Genomic DNA, 15,465 nt, shown 5'->3' on the forward strand with positions numbered 1-15,465 from the left:
CCAGATATACACTAACAACAATTTTATTCATTTTTCCCATGACAAGCTTAAAATTGCATAATTTTTGACATCCAATTTCAAATGATTGCAGAAAAAAAATTAGAAATAAAAATGAATGAAATATATTGCACTGAGATCAAGATTTTCAAACGCAGGTAAGGAACTGTGGACCTTTTCAAAAAATGTTTTTTATTTTCCCGTATTTAGTTCATTGAAACTCATGGTTATAGAGGTAGTAATCCTAAAAAGTGGCCCACGAGACACCATAATGTTAAAGTAAAGAAAAACCAAATGAAATTAAAAAATTTTCAGGAAACATTTCACTTTTACGACTTACCTATCATTCCTAGGAAGTTTATGTGTTTTAGAAAGTTGTTAATTAAGATCTTAGGTACATTTTTGTAGTTAACTGTTTTCTTAAACTTTAAACGGTTTGTTACTTATAAGCTTGAACAAGGAAAAAAATTAAAAAATAATAATTTTTGCGATTCTGATCATGAAGATAATTTCTTGATATTATATATTCACAATTTTGGTTCTTTGTGATAAGAGCAACAACATTCCCTCAGAGAGTAAATCAAAATTTCGAACGGTTTGCAAGATGTGTGCCTGAGAAAATTATCACTTTTCTCAAAAATGATACCGAGACCCTAAATCCTTGGGGGCCTATAACTAAAAAAGTGCATGACTTTGATCTTTTATCATATAGTGGTGTCCGTATATGGTTATTCAATCATGACTTAAAAAATTACACACAGTGATATTAATATAGATTTATTTAGTACAATTCCTCGGAAACATATGCATATCGCACAGTTTATGGTAAATAGTCAAGTGAGAGCAAAGTCATATATCGGTTAAAATCAGAATAAAAACAAGAGTATTTATATATCTGATTTTATTATAAATTTATATATTATATTTTAAAAAGCAGGACATTTCATGATCCTGCGTCTTTTTCAAAGCACTTTAATTTTTTTTGAAAGAACATTTATAAAACACTTCCACTGATAAAACAATGCCAAATTTGATGTCAAGCGACAAGAAGATTTGAAAAATATGTTCAAATTTTTTTATATGAGGGGGGGGGGGCCGTTTAATGTTAGGTTTGTGTATTGATTTGGTCACTCCGTTTGTAACACATTAAAGTTTTGGTTGTATACGCACAAAAGTATATATATTCTGGGTCCTTATAATATCCTAAGACTATTTATTAAAATCACAATCGAATCCAAAAAGAAATAGTTAGGGAGCTGAAATTTTGCACAATTATTTTCTATTGCTGCAGTATGTTTTGTATTGGTGGCCACGTAATACAGATTAAGCATACAAAACTGTTTTAAAAGTACGATTATAGTGACAAAACTCAACAGAAATATATTTCATATGACCCAAAATATACCTCTCTAATTGAATGAAAATGTCATTAACTCTTATTTCTGGCTTAAAAATTGTGTAAAAAAATGTGAAATGAAACTTGACACATGCCTTACGAGCCAAAAAAATCTTCCAAATGCTATGTTGGCCGAAGTTTTTACCAAAACCACATACAAGTGGGCCGCCGGAATAATTGACTTAAGTCCTATTGTAGATATATCCCTGATTATAGGAATGTCGATAGTTTTAACGTGAGCACCTGCCTTGACGGCCTAATCTCACGGTGGTCTTTTTCATCCACTGGGTAGACTTAAAGAACGCAGGAGGCAATTTTTGTACATTGGCTCTGGCAGTCCATGCACAAGTATTTTGTTGAAGTACTCGAGCTATCTAATCTCTGACCATTGGATAGCCTCTGTTGATTCGGCAACAGCACTTACAGACGTAACCGGTAGACCGAAGTACGATCCATTAATAAGCCGTAGACATTGTTCTTACTCACAGGGACACACTGTGGTAATTCTGATATGAACAGAGTTAACTCATACTCTGAACATATCTGGTCAAGGAAGGAAAATTCAATGGTATCATATGTACATGATACCTTTCACTCATCATCATTGAACCCAGCACACATCTCATTCATAAGAGAAAAACATACGACACATTCATTAGGTAGACGGGTGGGGTAAGGCCCGAACTTCACATTCATCCCATACCATATACAATAATTACCAACTCAATTCAAACATTTAGTCCCGCAGTCACTCCATCTGTGGGGTATCTGTTGTTTTCGGTAATAGCACCGAACATATCCCAAAATATTGACTATTATCACGCATCAGTTTTTTAACCGCCACTTACTCTTCCCGCGAATTTGGGTTTAAACCACAAACACTACGTGGAACCCGAAGGAACCTCAACAAACTGACCAGCTAGGACATAGTCCTGCGGGCAACTTCCCACCAGAATATGCGGTGCTCTGGTCTGACCTCTAGCAATCTATGCAAGGACTAAGCCAAGTAGTAGACTGTAACCAATTTTTCAGTCTCGTCCAGACTGGGGTAAAGGCCACCTCTTTATACCCTGGGATTGCAATAACACCAAGGCGGAGGTCTCGCCAAGGTAACATGATTATAGGGTAGCATGCCTTTACGACACACGATAACATTCTTACTTGTTTATACTGCCAAGATAAATAAATATTAAAAATGTCTTTTAAAGCATTTAACCTTTTATATTTATTTACATTTTTAAAATTATTAAAAAAACAAACAAACAAAATCTGAAAGACATTATTTACATCTCTTAATTGTGATAGGATAAAATAAAATTTCTACGAAATATTTTACAACTCTTCTGGTTTACTTAACATCAAATTTGAAATTTTTTTGATCAGTAGAAGTTTTTTCAAATATTTTTTTTGAAAAATGTACTTTTTAAAATTTTATGGTCACAGGATCAGGAAATGTAAAACAAAATACACAGTTTTTCTTCATTAAATTTATAGTTGCAGAAGTATATTATCAGTTTCGTGTCAAATTTTGAGTGTCGGACAGTGTTTTAGTCATGCACTTAGTGAATTTTTTTGCAGATATTTTTGTAATTGCATATGTTAATATGTCATTAAAAGCGTCTTACGAAGACCCTAACATAATATTGACTTGCGGCAAAAATAAAGGAGATATGGTGTCTTAGAACGAACTAAATTTTCGTTTTTGGCGGGAACATCATCAACTTAAATTTTTTTGTCGTTATATTTTTGGTGTGGGTGGTGTTTTATTTATTTATTTTTTTTTGCTTTTTGATAAACTTCAAACATAAACCTATTTTTTACATTTTTAAAAACTTTGTTTAAGTTCAGATTAACAGCCACTTTTTATGTCAAATTTAACTTTTTCAAATTCTGTTTAAATATTAAAACATATTTTTATTTTTGTCGAACTTTTTGTAAATGTATGATGTATTTGCTCCATAATTTAAATAAGTTTTGAAAATTTTTTTGTTGAAAAAACCACTGGAACTAGAAAAAATTGTAGCAAAATCAAAATTTCACAATATCATGGTGTTTGTTCACATTTGGTATATAATTCAATACAACTCTCATAGGAAAAAAATTTTTATGTAAAACGCAATAAATATTTTTTAAAATCGATTCATTTATAGAATTATTACGCATATGTTATAATAAAAAATATTACAATTTTTAATATCTGATTTAATTTCTATAGTTACCACCTACATACATTTTAATTTCCAAATAATTGTTTGTTAATACTTTAACATTTTATGAAGTGTGTTATGATGTCACATTGCAATGGGTTGTCTCCAAAAATATTGTGGGTTATATTCCATATTTATTACATTATGGCATTTACATTTATTTAACATATAACTTTTTATTTATTTTAAATGATTTATGGCTAAATGACCGACCGGTATGCACTAAAAAACACAAATACATAACAAGTGCTTAAAAAATACACCATCTTATTTTTCTTAAATTCAATGTTTTATTTTTATAGACATTTTTTCTAATATATTTTGTTATTTATATATATTTTAATAACATATGTACATTATATTATATATTTTTTTAATAATTTAGTTTTATTATTTTATTTCTTTTACAATCTTAAATCACACCCATTTTCAAAACACCAACAATTTTAACACTCAGGCACAAAAACACACAATTTCATTACAATATTTGTATTTTTAACAATCATCCGTTATACCGTTTCAACTGTTGTTTACGCATTGAGTTACCGTTAAGTACTAACATTTTCTTAAAACATTTGCAACAGCATCTGACTGACTGCCTATCTGCAACCGTTACGTTACAGTTTGTGTGGCTCGTGTTTGAAATTCTTTATGTCGTTTTATGTTTATACTCGTATTCCAATGTTAAAAGTATACTCCTCAAAACAGCTGTTTACAGCTTCTGTTAGAAATGTGTGAGTGAACATGTACCAAATGTCCTTAACAGTTTGAGAGAAGGGGAGTTGTATACTTGGGATGTGGATGTTGTCTCAGTTCCACAAATAAATTATTTTGTAGGAGGTTAGTTAAATTATCTATGTTTAGCTAATTTTTATAAGATAAATGTTAACTTTTGGTTGACCTATATAATTAATATGTTTGTGTATATATATGTATATAAATAATTTGAAATGTGAAATGCTAATTAAGTGTACTTGTTTTGTATTAAATTTGTAGAAGGTATGTACGTTAAACCCCTTAGGAAAATTATGTTTTTCCAAAATATTTTACATTAATCAGAAGGTTTTTAATTGCAAATTGAGCCTTTATAAAAGCAGTAAAAATTTATACCGATCGAACAAATTTAAGGTTTTACGCTCATAATTAACTTAATTGATAAAAAATTAAAAAAAGTTATATAATGTAACTACAAAATATTAGTTTCCAATGAAATTCGGCACACATATTCTTCATGTAAAGAGAAATTTTAAAGATATCCAAAATTTCGAAATTTGTACGTTATAGATTTAATCGTATAGTTCATATTCTTCCATTTTTTATATTCCTATACCAAAAGTATCTTGTAAAATAGAACAAGTTAGAGTTCTATATTCGGCTGTGCCGAATCTTAAATACCCTCCACCAGCTACTTCTATGTTATTACTTTTCTAATTGATCAAATATTTGTAGAAATAAGTTTTCTCATGTCTTTAATAGCAAAAATCCCAAAAGTTAAATCTATTATAGAAGTATACAAAACTAATACTTTTGCCAAATTATGTATCAATAGCTTAATTCGGTAATAAGTAATGTGCGTTTAAGAGATTTTCGTAAAAGGACTCTGTATGGGAGCTATGACGAATTATGTAGATAAAGACAATATTTCAGAATTCTACTTGGTAATAAATATTGTGAATCTAAGTGATTTTATGGACCTGGTAAGACAGATATGACCTAATATGGACCGGTCGTAAAACAATTTTATAGTGAATTTATGTATATAAGAGCAATATTTTTGCTAAATGTATGGATATAAATATTTGGTTATGAGTTATGTGCGTTTTTTCTGATTTTCGGAAGGGAACCTTGTATGTGTGTTTTTCTAAAAGGGACCTTATATGGGAGCTATGATCAATTGTGGACCGTCCGGAAAAACATTTCACAATGTTGTATGGGAGCTATGACCAAATATAAACCGATCGAAAAAATCTTTCTTTGTAATATTTCTGTATATAAGAGCAATATTTATACCTAATTTTATATCAACATCTTGATTTAGTAATGAGTTATGTGCGTTTAAGTGATTTTCGGGAAGGGACCTCGTATGGGAGCTATGACCAATTATGGACCGATCAAAAAAGCTTTCATTGTAATATTTCTGTATATAAGAGCAATACTTGTACCAAATTTTATATCAATATCTTGATTTAGTAATGAGTTATGCGAGTTTAAGTAATTTTCGGGAGGGGACCTTGTATGGGAGCTATGACCAATTATGAACCGATCCAAAAAAGATTTCATTGTAATATTTCTGTATATAAGAGCAATACTTGTACCAAATTTTATATCAATATCTTGATTTGGTAATGAGTTATGCGAGTTGAAGTGATTTTCGGGAGGGGACCTTGTATGAGAGCTATGACCAATTATGAACCGATCCAAATCTGTATATAAGAGCAATACTTGTACCAAATTTTATATGGATATCTTAGTTTAGTAATGAGTTATGCGAGTTTAAGTTATTTTCAGGAGGGGACCTTGTATGGGAGCTATGACCAATTATGGACCGATCCAAAAAAGCTTTCATTGTAATATTTCTGTATATAAGAGCAATACTTGTACCAAATTTTATATCGATATCTTAATTTAGTGATTTTCGGGAGGGGACCTTGTATGGGATCCATGACCAAATATGGACCGATCCAAAGAAACTTCCGTGGTTATATTTCAATATATAAGAGCAATACATGTACCAAATTTTATATCGATATCTTGATTTAGTAATGAGTTATGCGAGTTTAAGTGATTTTCGGGAGGGGACCTTTTAGTTTTAACGTGAGCGTGTTTTAGGCAGACAGACGGACAGACAGACAGACGGATATAGCTAAATCGACTTAGAATTTCATAAGGACCAAGAATATATATACTTTGTTGGGTCTCAGATGAAAATTTCTTGATGGCACACACGGAATGACAAAGTTATATATACCCTCTATCACCACTGATGGTGGTGGAGGGTATAAAAAAATCTAAGTGGGATAATGAGGCCATCTGATGAATCTGAAGTCTTTTAGTAAAATAACTCACATCATTTCCATACAAATTTATGATAATATGGCAGAAATGGAATATATATGAACAAAATCAATAATTTTTAAGAATTGGATACAATTTTTTCGAAAAATATTTCCTCTGACAAGTACCATATTTAGTGGTAGAATGGAATAATCATTATAAATATGAAAACATATAGCGGTTTAAAAAAATAACAAAAAATCTTTAAAAATACAGGATAAGCTATTTTCAAATAAAATTAGTACCCATTTGCAAATTTAATATTCTATGATCATGAAAAAAATATTTTGAACGTAAAAGTTCGAGTTGATTGTAGATTCCGAGATGTTTTTTCTGTCATTAAAATGTTTTGCCAAATGATATCTAACTTTACACAAATCTCAACGAGCAAGACGAGTAATATTTCGTTTCTATATTAAGCAATTCATTTGTTTGAACATACACATCCTGCACATGCTTGTTCAGTTTTTCACAATAGTGTACGTGTGTTTTGATATTATGCTGTACTTTGAATTTAAGAACAAGTATACTCATGCAGATGTTTAGTAAACAGCTTGAGCAAGAAACACCGACAGCAACTGAATGCCTGGGTTCAAGTCTCGGCTGGGGGAAATCTTATTTTTAATTTTTGTTATTCGTTTCAGAGTTTCTGTGTGTCCAAAAAATAACTAAATATATAGTTGAAAATTTAAACTATATATTTAGTTATTTTTTGAACAGCGTCGAACAAAAAAAAAGTAGTTATTCCACCCCAAAGGTAAGTAGTTTCTAATATTATTTCCTGGCTTACCAGGTATGTAAAGATTTTTCTGATCAGTTTATGGTTATAAAAATTAGACAAATATGAATTATTTAAATAATTCATATTTTTAATTTGAAAGAACTCGGATCATAATTGACTTGAGCCCTTAAAAAAGCACTACTCCAAGTATCATCCTGATATTTAACTTTTATCTGTTCTCAATAAAGTATAATTCACGGTATTTGTAGTTAAATATAAGATTTAGCTTGGTCGAATATATGAGTCGTACTTTTTTTAAGTTAATTCTAATCTGTATTCTTAGTTGTTATGTAAATTAGTTAGATAAACATATTTAGTAGAAGAATTACGACCTACTTAATCATGCCAAAATTTCCAAGAAATTTGTTTAGCCATTTATGTTTATTTCAAAAAATGTTAATATTATTTTTATGGCTTAAACGTCTCAAGCATTTGGCATAAAAAGAGGAAATACGCCTCATTATTATTGTTATTAAAATGCTCATCGTCATTATTAAGTATCTTCATAATTAGTACTTGAAAACAAACACTTGTGAGAGTGTCAGGTGTTAATCTCTTGAGATGTCATTTTATTTCCAATCTCACTGTTTAGTGTTTGTGATGTTTTTGTTGGTGTTGTTGTCTTTTGTTTTTGTGGAGGGAAGGTATTCTAAGTGCAAGGTAAGAAGAGCAACTTTTATAAAAAATCATTTTAGTTGACTGATTATCCTGAAAATACTATATATTAAGATTATGTCTGTGGCATTTTTTTTACTTTTTTTCTTAATTGGCATACCTTCTCATAAAACCTCTCAACTCTGTCAGCTTTTTAAGATAGAATTATTCTAATTATAAACATAAATATTTTAATGTCTAACACTGACTCTTCTGTTGAATTTAAATAAGATAAATAGTTATTTGTTTATGCGTAAACATTCTTCAACGACAAGGATAAGCGGTTTTTGAGATGTTATTGTACGTTTTCTTTTGTTTATATATTATGTTGAAAAATTATGCATACAAATATTTAATAAGAACTTTGTAAAAAACACATAAATTTAAAGAAATAAAAGCCAAATAGATTTTAATATCCAATTTTTTTTCTTCATCACAACAAAACAAATTACCACATAAGGTCAACAAAAAGATTTCATTTTTTCTTATCCCATACTAACCCACAACAATAATAAATATGGTAACCAACAATAAGCTGGAAAGAAATAGTAAAAAATTGGATTTTTATTTGTTTACAAAACGTGTTGAAGTTAAGGTACCATAAATTGTATAGTATATCTGTGAATTTTTTTGAAATATACGAGTGTGCGTGGTCAAGGCACAAAAAGTTGGTAGTAAAATAGTTTATTGATGGTTGAAAAAATCTATACCAAATAAGAAAATATGCTATAAAAAAAAAACAAATTCTTAACAGTTTATACATAAAAACGTGATGCTACTTTAGGTTTAGTTTAAGACCAAAACATAAGAATCAATTATTTTCACATTTTGGATGATTCATAAAAGTTTTTTTTTAAATGAATTGATTCTTCTGTTGCTTTGTATTAAATGTATGTCGCTTAATCTACTCAGAAAGAGATTTTAAGTTGATCCTAATTGCTTTGCTTTATTATCTTAATCTAATTAAATTATGATAACTTAAAGCCCCCACAAGCAAGTGAGGCATCTGTAGAACAATTTTTGAAAAGTAGAACAATTTTGAAAAGTATAATAAATTTATATAAAGTGATTTTTAGATGTGGATTATGGGTTGAGTTTTACTCCGACGTCGATATTTTTAATTAACTAAATTCCTAAAATTACCTTTGTTACATCAAAAATTTCAAAAACTTTTTAGGTGACATTTTCAAAAATTTCGAAAATTTCTCACTCAAAAATATATAATTTTGAGTTATGTCACTCTAGCAGAGATATAATATTTTGTTTATCATTATAATAATATTTTAGTCTGTAACAAATCGTTTATCAAAATTATTTGTAGAAATATTTTTTTAATTAAATTCTTCCATAACTGTTGTTTACTTATATAATAATTATATACATAATTTGAGCAACTATTAAGACCCTCTTTAGACTTTAACATCTTTTAATTATTTGCATTTATATTACATAACATAAATATATCGGATGCATGAAAAGCGTATTAAATACCTGCTGTTTTTTAAATATCTGCCTTTGCTTCCACTATTTTTATTTTTTCACAAAAAACTTCAAAGTTCTAAAAGTGCAGTGATAGTTATGCAGCAGGTTTTTTTAAAGAAAAGTTTTTTTTTAACATTTATGTTTTTTATATTTTGTTGATGTTGTGTTTTACGTTTGTTATTTTCTACTTTTATTCACATGAATTATATTCGTGTATTGTATGGAAAAACTTTTGGGTGTTCAACGACAAATTTTCACAAATGTTAAAAACTATATGAAACTTTAGTGCTTAAGATCGTAATGAAGAAAAGTTTCCGTATTTTTCTTTTCTACTACAACTACTTTTCTACGACAACATGGATTAGCATAAATTTGTAGTTATTTTTAATATTTAATGCAAACTGTGTAAAGTACAAATATGTATAAGTAAAGAAAATTGCTTAAGTATAAGATTTAATAATAAAGAAATAAAGTAAACTGTTAAGGAAGTAAGAAATAAAGAAAATTTTTAGAATTAATTATGAACATATTAGGGAAGTTGTTATCTGAGGGATATAAACTAGTTTTAGTTTAATATTTTAACTTTCATGATTTAAAATTTTTTTGATGTTTTACTTCATACTTCCATATTTTTACAAAAGATTTGAAGTATTTGTATAATATATTAATAGAGAAAATATTTGTTGTTAATTTATAAATAATCTTTTTTCTTGTCAAAAAATTTGTTAATAATTATGTTTCTCTTTTTATTCTACACATTTTATATATTATTCTTTAATTTTATTTAATATTTGACACTAAAAAATAACATTGTTGAACTTTTTTTAGTGAACTTTACAAACTAAAATACTTTTTTATGTTAGTTTTATAAAAATAATATTTCCTTAATTAAATTTAATTTCAAAAATTATTTCCTTTCATAAGAAACTAACTTTTCTTTCATATTATTTAACAATAGTCGAAAAATACAATTAAATATAAACTTTTTGTCAGTTTTTTTCTCTCCTTATTTGTAATTGTATGAAACTGAAGGAAAAGCGATACAATCACTGTTGTGATTAAATTATTTTTGATTTCAGAAAATGCTAAGAGAATTTATGATAAGTAAAAGACAAATAGTCAAGTATTTTTTTTTTTGTCGAAATTTTAAAGAATTTGACTGTCATAATATATGTATGTAGATCAGTTATGGGCAAACACATGATTCTTACTAACCGTTGAGTTAGACTTTGATCATAGTGAAATTAACCGAAGGGAAAATTTTGGAGCTCACAGTCTGCTGTTATTTAGTTTATCAGCATCTTGCCCATTACTGATGTGGAGTTATTGTGATATGTAAGCGCGTATGAGTAATTTATCTATCATGATATATTTTTCGTATTAATCATACGCAAAATTAACTACAATTGTGATTATGATTTCTTTCTGATTAAGCTTTGGAATGTTATTTTTTTAGCTATTATTAAATCTAGTTAAAATATTAAATTCAGCTGTTCAAATTAATCATAAATTTAGATTATTCTGAATCTTTGGTAGCTTTTCTCTTTAGCCTTATATAAATTGTACATAAAATATTAAAATTAAAATAATTTTTGTGGCATGGTAAAATTTAATACGAGTAAGTAATATTAAAATATGACTGAATTTGAATTAGTTAATATAATACCATAAAGATTTTTAAATGGTAAATAAAAAAGAGTTTTCCGCCAAAAGTGTTTTCTATTTAATTATGATAGACTTTTGGTGATATCCTTATGTTTATCGAGTTAAATATGTATGTGTTATGTAGTTATGGGGTCGTTTGTATTTGCAGTCTTATTTGTTTTTTAATATTTATGGTTAAATATTTTGTGGTGGCATATGTTACCACTTCCGCAGAAAAAAAAAATGTTTTGCTAAAGTTAAAAAACTAATACTGAAGTGATATAATATAAAATAGAAAAATTCAATAAAAACTAGCGACATAAATAAAATGTTTTTGCTAATAGTGTTTTAAAATTATTACTTTATAAAATATTTTTTATTATCTTGAAACATCAGAATTTCATAAAGGTAAAAAAATCTATTAATATTTCACATTTTAAACAGATTTTAATAAGTGGCTTATATGTGTAGGGTATTTAATATTTGTTACTGCCATATGTGAAGCACTCACTAAAGCTTGTTAAATCTTTAAAAGTTACAAACAATTTCATCTTTAATACCCCATTTTTTCATAGATTTATCTTGGTTAAAAATAGAAATCCCAAAACCAAAGCAAAATCATTTATCTCAATCTTAAATGTTTAAAGAAAAAACAATAAAACAAAGCGTTCTCTTTTTATGGCAAATACATATTATACAAAAGGAAAATCTAATAACACTTTCAGTTTTTGTGCTGCATAAAATTCCCATAATCCATCAAATACATAAAAGCTAAATTAATTATACGTACTGTAGTACTCAATGGTTGGTGGCACACAAAAAGATAAAAACGTGAAGATGAAGAAAAATCAGTTTTAGAGTGAATACTTTTATTTTCTGTATCGTTCTATTTTCATAACCTACGCTATTATAGAATAAATGATATTATGTGTTGCTGCTGACTTTTGCAAGATTCACAAATATAGTCAGTATATAGAGTGCCACTTGTATAAAATTTGGTACATTCTAATTATTTTAATGTACGAGGAATTAAAATTAATTTAGGTTTATGTTCACATGGACTCTTTGCAATTGTCAATTAAAAATATTTGTTGTTTATGAATCTGTCAATTAGGAGATAGTGTGGTCGACTAAGATCACTGTTATATTTAGATGCTCGTCTATATGCGTGTGTGTTTTTTATGATCCATTTTTTTCCTGCATTTTCAAGTGAAGCAATTGCAAAAGAATAACAAATAACACTCATGCATATTGATATATTTGCACACTGATATTTTTTATTTATTTTGTATTTTTATGCATTTTTATGCATATATTCATATTGTGTTATATTGAATTGTATCAAAGCATGTGATTTACCCTTCACATTTTGCAGATGCTTTAATAATTGGGTCAAAGTTAAGCATTAAAGTGTGAAATAAAAGAACAAAATCAACCTGATTATTTTTGATGGTATTCAATTAGACAAAGTTATATGATATACTATGGTGCATGAAGTGATCTGACATCAAAATTTTACTAGAACTAAACTAGTATTGAACTAAAAATAAATTAGAACTGAACTAGAACTGAACTAGAACTGAACTAGAACTAGAACTGAACTAGAACTGAACTAGAACTGAACTAAAACTGAACTAGAACTGAACTAGAACTGAACTAGTACTGAACTAGAACTGAACTAGAACTGAACTAGAACTGAACTAGAACTGAACTAGAACTGAACTAGAACTGAACTAGAACTGAACTAGAACTGAACTAGAACTGAACTAGAACTGAACTAGAACTGAACTAGAACTGAACTAGAACTGAACTAGAACTGAACTAGAACTGAACTAGAACTGAACTAGAACTGAACTAGTTCAATTATTATATATGTACTATACTTAGAACACATGAAAAAAATTTAAATTTGGTTCAGAAAAACATGACTTCATTATTCTATACAAAATGAAATACTCATGCATTAAATGCTATAAACCAAATGAGAAGCATTTCAACTCATTTTATTGTCACCTAAAATAACATACACAACAAAGAACTACATAACATATAAGGCCTGTTCGACTACTCGATAATTTGTAACAATTTGTATCAATTTGCAACAATAGTTACTGGATATATAAGTTCTTGATTTTACTAGATATTTTATTCGAGTAAAAAATTTGCAAACAAACATATGTATGTTTTTTTAGACAATTGAATGTAAACAAAAGAAAAAAGTAGGAAAATAACACAAATGTGGAAAATTGTTATAAATATTAATTATTATTTAAAAACTTAATTATTTGATTTTTTTTTGATGAAGAGTAAATTATAATTTTTTTTCTATGATTAAGTTACTGGTTATTTGTAAGTTTAAATTAAAAGTTAAAGTACCATAAATTGTTACCATTATTTAGTTATTAAAAAACAAGTGAGAGTTCTATATTCGTCTGTGCCGAATCTTATATACACTTCATCAAAGTGTGTTAAAAAAACAGGCAGTGCCAAAAAAGTCTTCTTTTACATAACTTAATTCGGGCTCAATATGCTTGATTTTATGTTTCCAGATTCAATATTATGGAAAATTTAAAATAGTACCTTTTGAAAAACGAAAAAGTACTCAAAGTTCCCTTTTATGGGTTCTCACATAATTCAGACTCTACATACTCAATTTCATACTTATAGGTTCAATATTATAGAAAATTCAAAAAGTACCTTTTAAAGCCGACTTTATACGATCACATAAGTAATATGATCTGTCAAAATTTTGTGTAGAAGAGTACGGATGGGATCGTCTAAACGCAATATGTAATGAAAATATCACACATTAAAAGAGATTATGACAGTCGTATTTTTTGAAATGATTAAAAAAACCAAAACAAGCTGGTCGCATTAGATCAGCTAAGCGCAGGAAGTGAAACTGATATTGTAGTGTTGAGAAAATATTAGAAAAAACATTTAGAAAAAATATTTCCTAATTACGCTTGTTATGATCAAGTTTTATAACAAGTAAAATGGTAAATTTTACATATAAAACATATCCAAAGAAAAGAAAATGTTTATTTCTTCACGTTATTTTATTTTTATTATGCATTCCTGAAAAGCTTTTGGAGTGTATGAGATTTTTGCACTCTCTTGTTTGCAAATGATGTTGTTGATTTTACTCATTCTGTTTGCAATTTCTGAAACAAAGCGACATCAACCTACTTTGTTGACTGCTGTCAAGCAACTAAAGATAATTTTTGTAATTTTATTTACGATCGGGTTATGTAAGTGCGAATTGCCGAAAATCTTTATAATTAGAACAAAATGTTCGCGCAACGCTGCATTAGATCAGCGATGTATTTTTATGTAAACACATACAAAAAAAGAGAAACAACTTTTATCATCTTCTTTGTTATAGTAAAAACAAAAAATATAAATCATACTTTTATTCTCTTACTTTACGTACGTAAAGTGTGATCGTGTGAAGTGCCCTTAAAAAAACAAAAAGTTCACTTTTTCCGGTTCTCACCTAATTCCAACTTTACTTTACACACTTATGTTTCTAGGTTCAATATTATCGAAAAATTCAAAAAGTACCTTTTAAAAAACAAAAAGATACCAAAAAATCTCCATCGGACTCTACATACTTAATTTCATGTTTCTGGATTCATTATTATAGAAAACTCAAAAAGTACCTTTTAAAAAACTGAAAAGTACCGAAAAGTTCCCTTTTATGACTTCTAACTTAAGCCAGGCTCCATACTTCTTCATATTTCTATCCAATAACAACACACTAGTGCTGCTCTCGCTCTGCTACGTACAGTAATAAAATTTACCGTATGATTATGTATTAATAGGGTCGGAAAATTATATTACAGAAATTACAAACGAAATGACAAACTAATATATACCCTTCTCACGAAGGTGAAAGTGAATCAGTGAATCATACTCAAATTTATAATTGCTATGAAGATAAAAATGATTACAGTAACAGCAATATTTTTGAAATCAAATAAAAATAACAATTATATATTTTTGATAACAATATATTGTTACAGTGAACATAGTTTAGTTATAGTAACTATGTTAAACCATGTTTTTTCTCTGCATCTAAAACTGAACTAGAAATGAAGTAGAACTGAAATGAACTAAAACTGAACTAAAATTAAAACAGAATAGAATAGAATAGAATAGAATCTTTATTTTCATATTAAGTTGTTTACAATAAATATTTTTATAAACATATTATATTTTAGAAATAAAGATAAAACAGCATGGTTTAT

The 15,465-nt window shown here is 28.0% G+C and overlaps 1 protein-coding gene across 4 annotated transcripts in view; it reads right to left on the reverse strand.

The window, feature by feature from the left end:
- The window catches only part of LOC111691225, a 519,435-nt gene that overhangs the window by 184,800 nt on the left and 319,170 nt on the right, over positions 1 to 15,465 (reverse strand). The window contains exon 1 of one of the 4 annotated variants that reach the window (XM_046956728.1): positions 3,624 to 4,114. The exons of the other annotated variants lie outside the window; for them this stretch is intronic. The gene's annotated coding sequence lies outside the window, so the exon portion shown is untranslated. Of the gene's footprint in view, positions 1 to 3,623; positions 4,115 to 15,465 lie in introns of those variants that run through there. 4 annotated transcript variants of the gene reach the window in all.

The sequence above is a fragment of the Lucilia cuprina genome, chromosome 2 (genome assembly GCF_022045245.1).
Source record: "Lucilia cuprina isolate Lc7/37 chromosome 2, ASM2204524v1, whole genome shotgun sequence".
Classification (NCBI taxonomy): domain Eukaryota; kingdom Metazoa; phylum Arthropoda; class Insecta; order Diptera; family Calliphoridae; genus Lucilia; species Lucilia cuprina.